Genomic DNA, 5,486 nt, shown 5'->3' with positions numbered 1-5,486 from the left:
TTATCTAGTCTATAATTTATTTTTTTCAAAAGTAAATCCCAAATATTCTATTGCCATCTCACTCATACCTGTGTAGAGCCTAAAAATAGATCCAGTCACAGAGCTGCGATGATGGCTCAAATTCATCTCCCATCAAACCAGTGCTTGGCTTGGGAAATCTCTCTGTGAAACAAGCAGGACTTCTAAGGAGAGCAAAGCCCAACCACTGAAAAAAACTTGAAATTCATCCTCATAAGAACAGAATGTTTTTGCAGTAGTGTTTTGATTTTATATTTATACTTTATACCTTTGACATTTTATGAACAAATTTAAGGAGTAGCAAGGGTGTTGGCAGCCCTTGGAAATACGAAATGGTTAAGCAGTATCTTAATTCGAAGAGGCAGAAAGTGAAACCTCACAGTCTAAGGTCGACATCTCAATAAGATGATAATAAAGGGAGAGGAAGGCCCACATTTTATTTATATTTTATCAGAGGATATCTCTGCAGAATTTGAAACACAACAAATACTATTCTGAAAAAAATGTTCATCACTTTAAAATGAAATTACTTCCCCCAGCAAAATGTCCACTCTCTCTCTCCTCGGGCTCCTCCAAGAAGCTGAGAAACAGGAGATACTTTATATGCCCTCATATGACTCATTTAACTATTAAACAATCAGATGTAGCTCTAATTCACTGACACCCCCTCTCATGGGATAGACATCCATCCATCCATACATACATATATACATACATACAAACATATACACATACACACACACATACATACACACGTATACACACATACATAGATACACACACACACATATATATATATATACATACACACATAGATATTCACATACATACATATGCACATACACACATACATATATACACATACATGCATGAACATAGACATGCATACATGCATACATGCTTATTTATTTAAAAGGACAATAGACAATAATTTGAGAAGAAAATGCAGCTGAGATCTTCTTTACAGGCTCTAGCCTGGGGAATATGCTTAAGAAGAAAAACTGATTATTATGATAAGCACTACTTTGGCTTATAAGAAAGCAAAGAGCAAAACCTCAGTCTTCCTGGCAGGCTTGAGACATTTCTCAGAGTCATGCTATAGAAGCAAATTGCTCTCATCTTAATGTTAATTGTACAACAAAAGAGAGACTTTTAAAAGTAGTCAATATTCAAAATGACTACCAAATATTTGTGAATTCCCCCAATTCCATGGATGTAGCAACAGACTTGTTTTGATGTAAAACTAAGAGATGACGGTCATGACCCAGCTACTTCCTGAACAACTTTTGTAAGTTTGCATCTATAGAATAAAAGAAATCTTATTTTTGGCTATAAAAAGGAGGTGTCTTTGAGAATCTAAGCCAACATTTATTCTGATAAAAAAAAAACACCACTTGTCATCTCTTCATATTAGAGAGGCAGAATTTAATGTGTTTATCTTGGTTGAACTCTTTGGAGGTTGGATATATATAGTGTGAAAGACATGACACTTGATTTACTGTCCACTGACTGCTCTTCTGTGAGTTTGGATTGTACTAGGAAAGTTTACATTCGTGTGTGGCTGAAAGCCAAGTCTGGTAGACAGTGAAGTAGCCAGAAAACTGTTGAGGGCTGAGCATGGTTTGTTCTGTTTTTATTTCTCTAAAGTACTTGACTTCCAATGCATTTACATGTCTAATTTTCTTCTCCTGAACCCTGACTCTGGTATTCTAATCCAAGAAATGGGTAGAAGCATTCCAATCAAAGTTCAAACATGTTTTTCTCATTTGGTTAGGCCCCTAACCCATGAAGATCAGGCCAAGTGTTGGTGACAAGGGACAAAAAGCATCTCTTATGGTGACTAGCTTCTAGAAGCTTCTTGGGACATGCTAACAATTAGTATCTTATGCAAAAAATATTAAACTTCTTAGCTGAGGGGCATTCATCATGTTCCTAGACTTCTGTAAAATTTTGTGTGCATTCTTGTAAAATAATTATATCCTGTATTGTCTGCTAGACTAAACATCTAAAAATTCAAATTTTATCTAATTTCACACAGGAGTAAATATAAGTTTTTGCTCTCAATAGATATTTATTAATGGGGATCAAGTTGATTTGAATTAAGCAAGGAAGTCAGTCTTAAACACAATGTTTACAACATTAATTTAAGTTGTTGATAAAGAGAAAATTCCAATCATGCTACTTAATATTATTTGTTTTCATCATATGTATAAATTCAGAAAAGATTTCTGTAACATGGTGTAAAGGTTATTTTGTCATCTGTCTTCATGAATGCATGCTAAGTTTTTAGAGTCCATCTTCAGCTCTGCCTCAAAGACTAGCACATAATGAGTCCTTCATAACTGTTTGCTACAGGAAGTGCTAAATGCAAAAAAAATAATACATGATTGGAAAGATGCAAAGAGCAGTTGATCAAAATAAAATCATTATTATTTAAGACCACTAGCTGTCTGAGACAATAAAGATGGAAAAAATTGAGGCCATTGTATTTTTTTTGACACAAACTAGAATTATGACAGTTTCCCGTAATGTATAGAAATATTGAGATTTCTGTAATGTTCATGGTGGTAAACACACTTAGGCAAATGTGATGTGTTATTCAGTCACCCCTCATATCTGACATCAAATATCCTTGAGAGTCTATAATGAAGAAACATCTTAGATAATACTTGATAGGAAAATAGCTGTTTCTAATTATGACTTAAAATACCCAAGGGAATATTAAAAAGACAAAATATAGCTGGGCGGTGGTGGCTCACGCCTTTAATCCCAGCACTCGGGAGGCAGAGGCAGGCGGATCTCTGTGAGTTCGAGGCCAGCCTGGGCTACCAAGTGAGTTCCAGGAAAGGCGCAAAGCTACACAGAGAAACCCTGTCTCGAAAAAACCAAAAAAAAAAAAAAAAAAAAAAAAAAAAGACAAAATATGACAGACTCAAAAAAAATAAAATAAAAAATAAGGCTAGAGTCTTGGACTGTTGTTTAAGCCACAGGTAGGCCAAATTCGTTGGCCTTACTAGTTTTCACTGTATGACAAGTATGATAACTAGGAAGACGTCTTAGCTCCTCACACACTAATATGTCTATATTTCGAATATGTCAACTGAAGGAAGGAATTCATTTGTTTGAGCCTTTTAAAAATTTGTTTGTATTAATTAATTAATTAATAATTGCATGGAAGTCAGAGGACTTTTAGGAATAAGCTGAAGCTTATTGTCCTCTGTGTCCAAGGGCAACATACCATGGAGGTCAGTAGTTCGACATCCAATCATTTGTAATGAAGGGCGGGTTTGCACAAATCGATGAGAAATGGCAAATACTGTGAGAAGAAAGAGCAAAGAATCTTGCCCATTTAAAGGCTCAGAGAAAGAGAGTATTTCCAAAAGTAATGTGTGTTTATTTTTACTTATTTATCTTTGAGATGAAGTCTTAATGGATAGTTTTGACTGGCCTGGAATTGCTACATAGACCAGGCTGACCTCCTCACTGAGATCCGCCCGCCTTTGCTTACCTAGTGCTGGGATTCAAGGTGTGCACCTCCACACTTACTCGAAACTGATTTCTAATGAGACTCAAGAGGACCTGTTGGTTTTGCATACTCAGGGAAATGGAAGCAGGAAGAGCTACTTTGGAGCAGGATTGTCATTGGATGGGGAACAAAGACAGACATGAAGGAGAGGCAATTCGGGCAAGAAAGAGTTTTAGCAAAACAAAATATAACAGGAAATACAACAAAATATAAATGAAAAACTCCATTTTAAAAGTTGTCGCCCTCACGAGACCTCGAGCAGTCTGATGTGTGAAGCGGCAAGGGCACCCACTGTGCTGGACAAGGAAAAGGGGATGAAAAGTAATGGAAAAGAACATGTAAGATCCAAATAACAGATTGCTGAAACATGTGAGGCAGAAGTGGTAAATAAAGATACGGTAGACAAAAACCTTCCCAGGTTACCTGTGTGTATAGATTTGATTGTATGAGAGGGTCTTCCTACATGCATGAGTGTATCACATGCATGCAGTGCACATGGAAGCCAGAAGGGGGTGTTGGATCCCCTGGAATGGAGTTACTGGTGGTGGTGGTGAGCTGCCATGTGGGTGCTGGGAACTCCTCTGAGAGGGAGCTCCTAAACCATCACTGAGTCGTCCCCCCTCCCCTCTTTCCATCAAGCCCAGGCTTCATAAAGGAACAAGTGGTACTTTACCACCGAGGTGCGTCTGCGTGGATGGCTTTAGTTGGCAGACACATCAGTAGAATGACTCTGTGCTTCCTTCCTCTTTTTCCAGCTCTTAACTTTTCTCTGTCACAAAACAGCACACTTCACACCTCTTTGTCTTCCCCTCATGGTTAAATGGAATTTCGTGTGAGATCTAATGACCTAACTATAGTTTGTGAGCTATTCAATAGAAATTATGGCTGGACCTTGTTTTCTAGAAAAGGCTCTTTAATGGAAATATTTTTTTTTCTTTTTCCTCACTTCTCCCCATTAAAGCTTCTTGTCCTGAGTGTGATACCTTCGTGGGTTAGGAGACTTAAGAGGGTTAACACTTTCAAGTCCCAACACTTATTAGTTATTGAATTTCCATTTTCTGACTCAAATTATATATTTGCTTTAATACATCTTAATTTTGCAGTTACTTCATGGTTTTTCAGAAAATGATGCTTATGTCTTATTTTTGTTCGTTTTTCATTCCACTCTTTAATGTGGAATTATCCCACATAAATATATTTATATCTGAAAAAAGGTTGTTTTTGTAACATTTAGTTGACAGGATGGATTTTAAACTGATCTTTTTCGAGACAGGGTCTATTTGTGTAGGCCTGGCTGATGTGCTCCTTGTAATTCTCTCATGCATAGTTTCAGCTACAGTGTGTGTGTGTGTTTGTGTGTGTGTGTGTGTGTGTGTGTGTGTGTGTGTGTAATTGTATATGAATGTGTGTGTGTGCGCGCGCGCGCGCGTGTACGTGTGGTTGTATATGAGGGTATGTATATGTGTTTGTGAGCATACGACTGTATATGGGAATGTGTGTGTGTGTGTATGTGTGTGTGTGTGTATGTGTGTGTGACTGTGTGTGTGTGTGTGTGTGTGTGTGTGTGTTGCCAGTAGTGTTGGGATCTAACTTAGGGTCTCAGGTAGGCCAGTGCTCTACTACTGAGCTAAACTGGAAGCACCAGTGTGCACATTTTAAAAAATGTATTTTTACAGAATTTGAAGCTCATGATCAGATTGCCTAACAGTACAAGGAGCTTCTCCTAGATCCCATTTACCCAATTTCATCTATTATTTATGTGTTGCCCCATTTACTTTACTATTGGCTGTATCTAATTATTTATGCACACTTGCATATTTTTCTTGAAATATTTAAAAATACATTTGAGACATTGTGCCCCTTACCCTTAAATATTTCACCATGTCTGTCTAGGAAAGGAAAATTAAAACCTAAACCTTTACTCTCTTTTAAGTAATAAAAT

General features: G+C 37.1%; 1 long non-coding RNA gene across 2 annotated transcripts in view; it reads left to right on the top strand.

Annotated features, from left to right (window-relative positions):
• The window catches only part of LOC114695040, a 6,025-nt gene extending 5,250 nt beyond the window's left edge, over nt 1-775 (top strand). For both annotated transcript variants that reach the window (XR_003734787.2, XR_005091156.1), the window contains exon 3: nt 1-775. This exon is cut by the window's left edge. This is a non-coding gene — a long non-coding RNA (uncharacterized LOC114695040).
• Nucleotides 776-5,486: the final 4,711 nt, after the last annotated feature.

This window comes from Peromyscus leucopus, chromosome 3 (genome assembly GCF_004664715.2).
Source record: "Peromyscus leucopus breed LL Stock chromosome 3, UCI_PerLeu_2.1, whole genome shotgun sequence".
NCBI lineage: Eukaryota > Metazoa > Chordata > Mammalia > Rodentia > Cricetidae > Peromyscus > Peromyscus leucopus.
The sequence above is the reverse complement of the archived record's forward strand: the minus strand, read 5'-3'. Positions and strand labels throughout refer to the sequence as shown.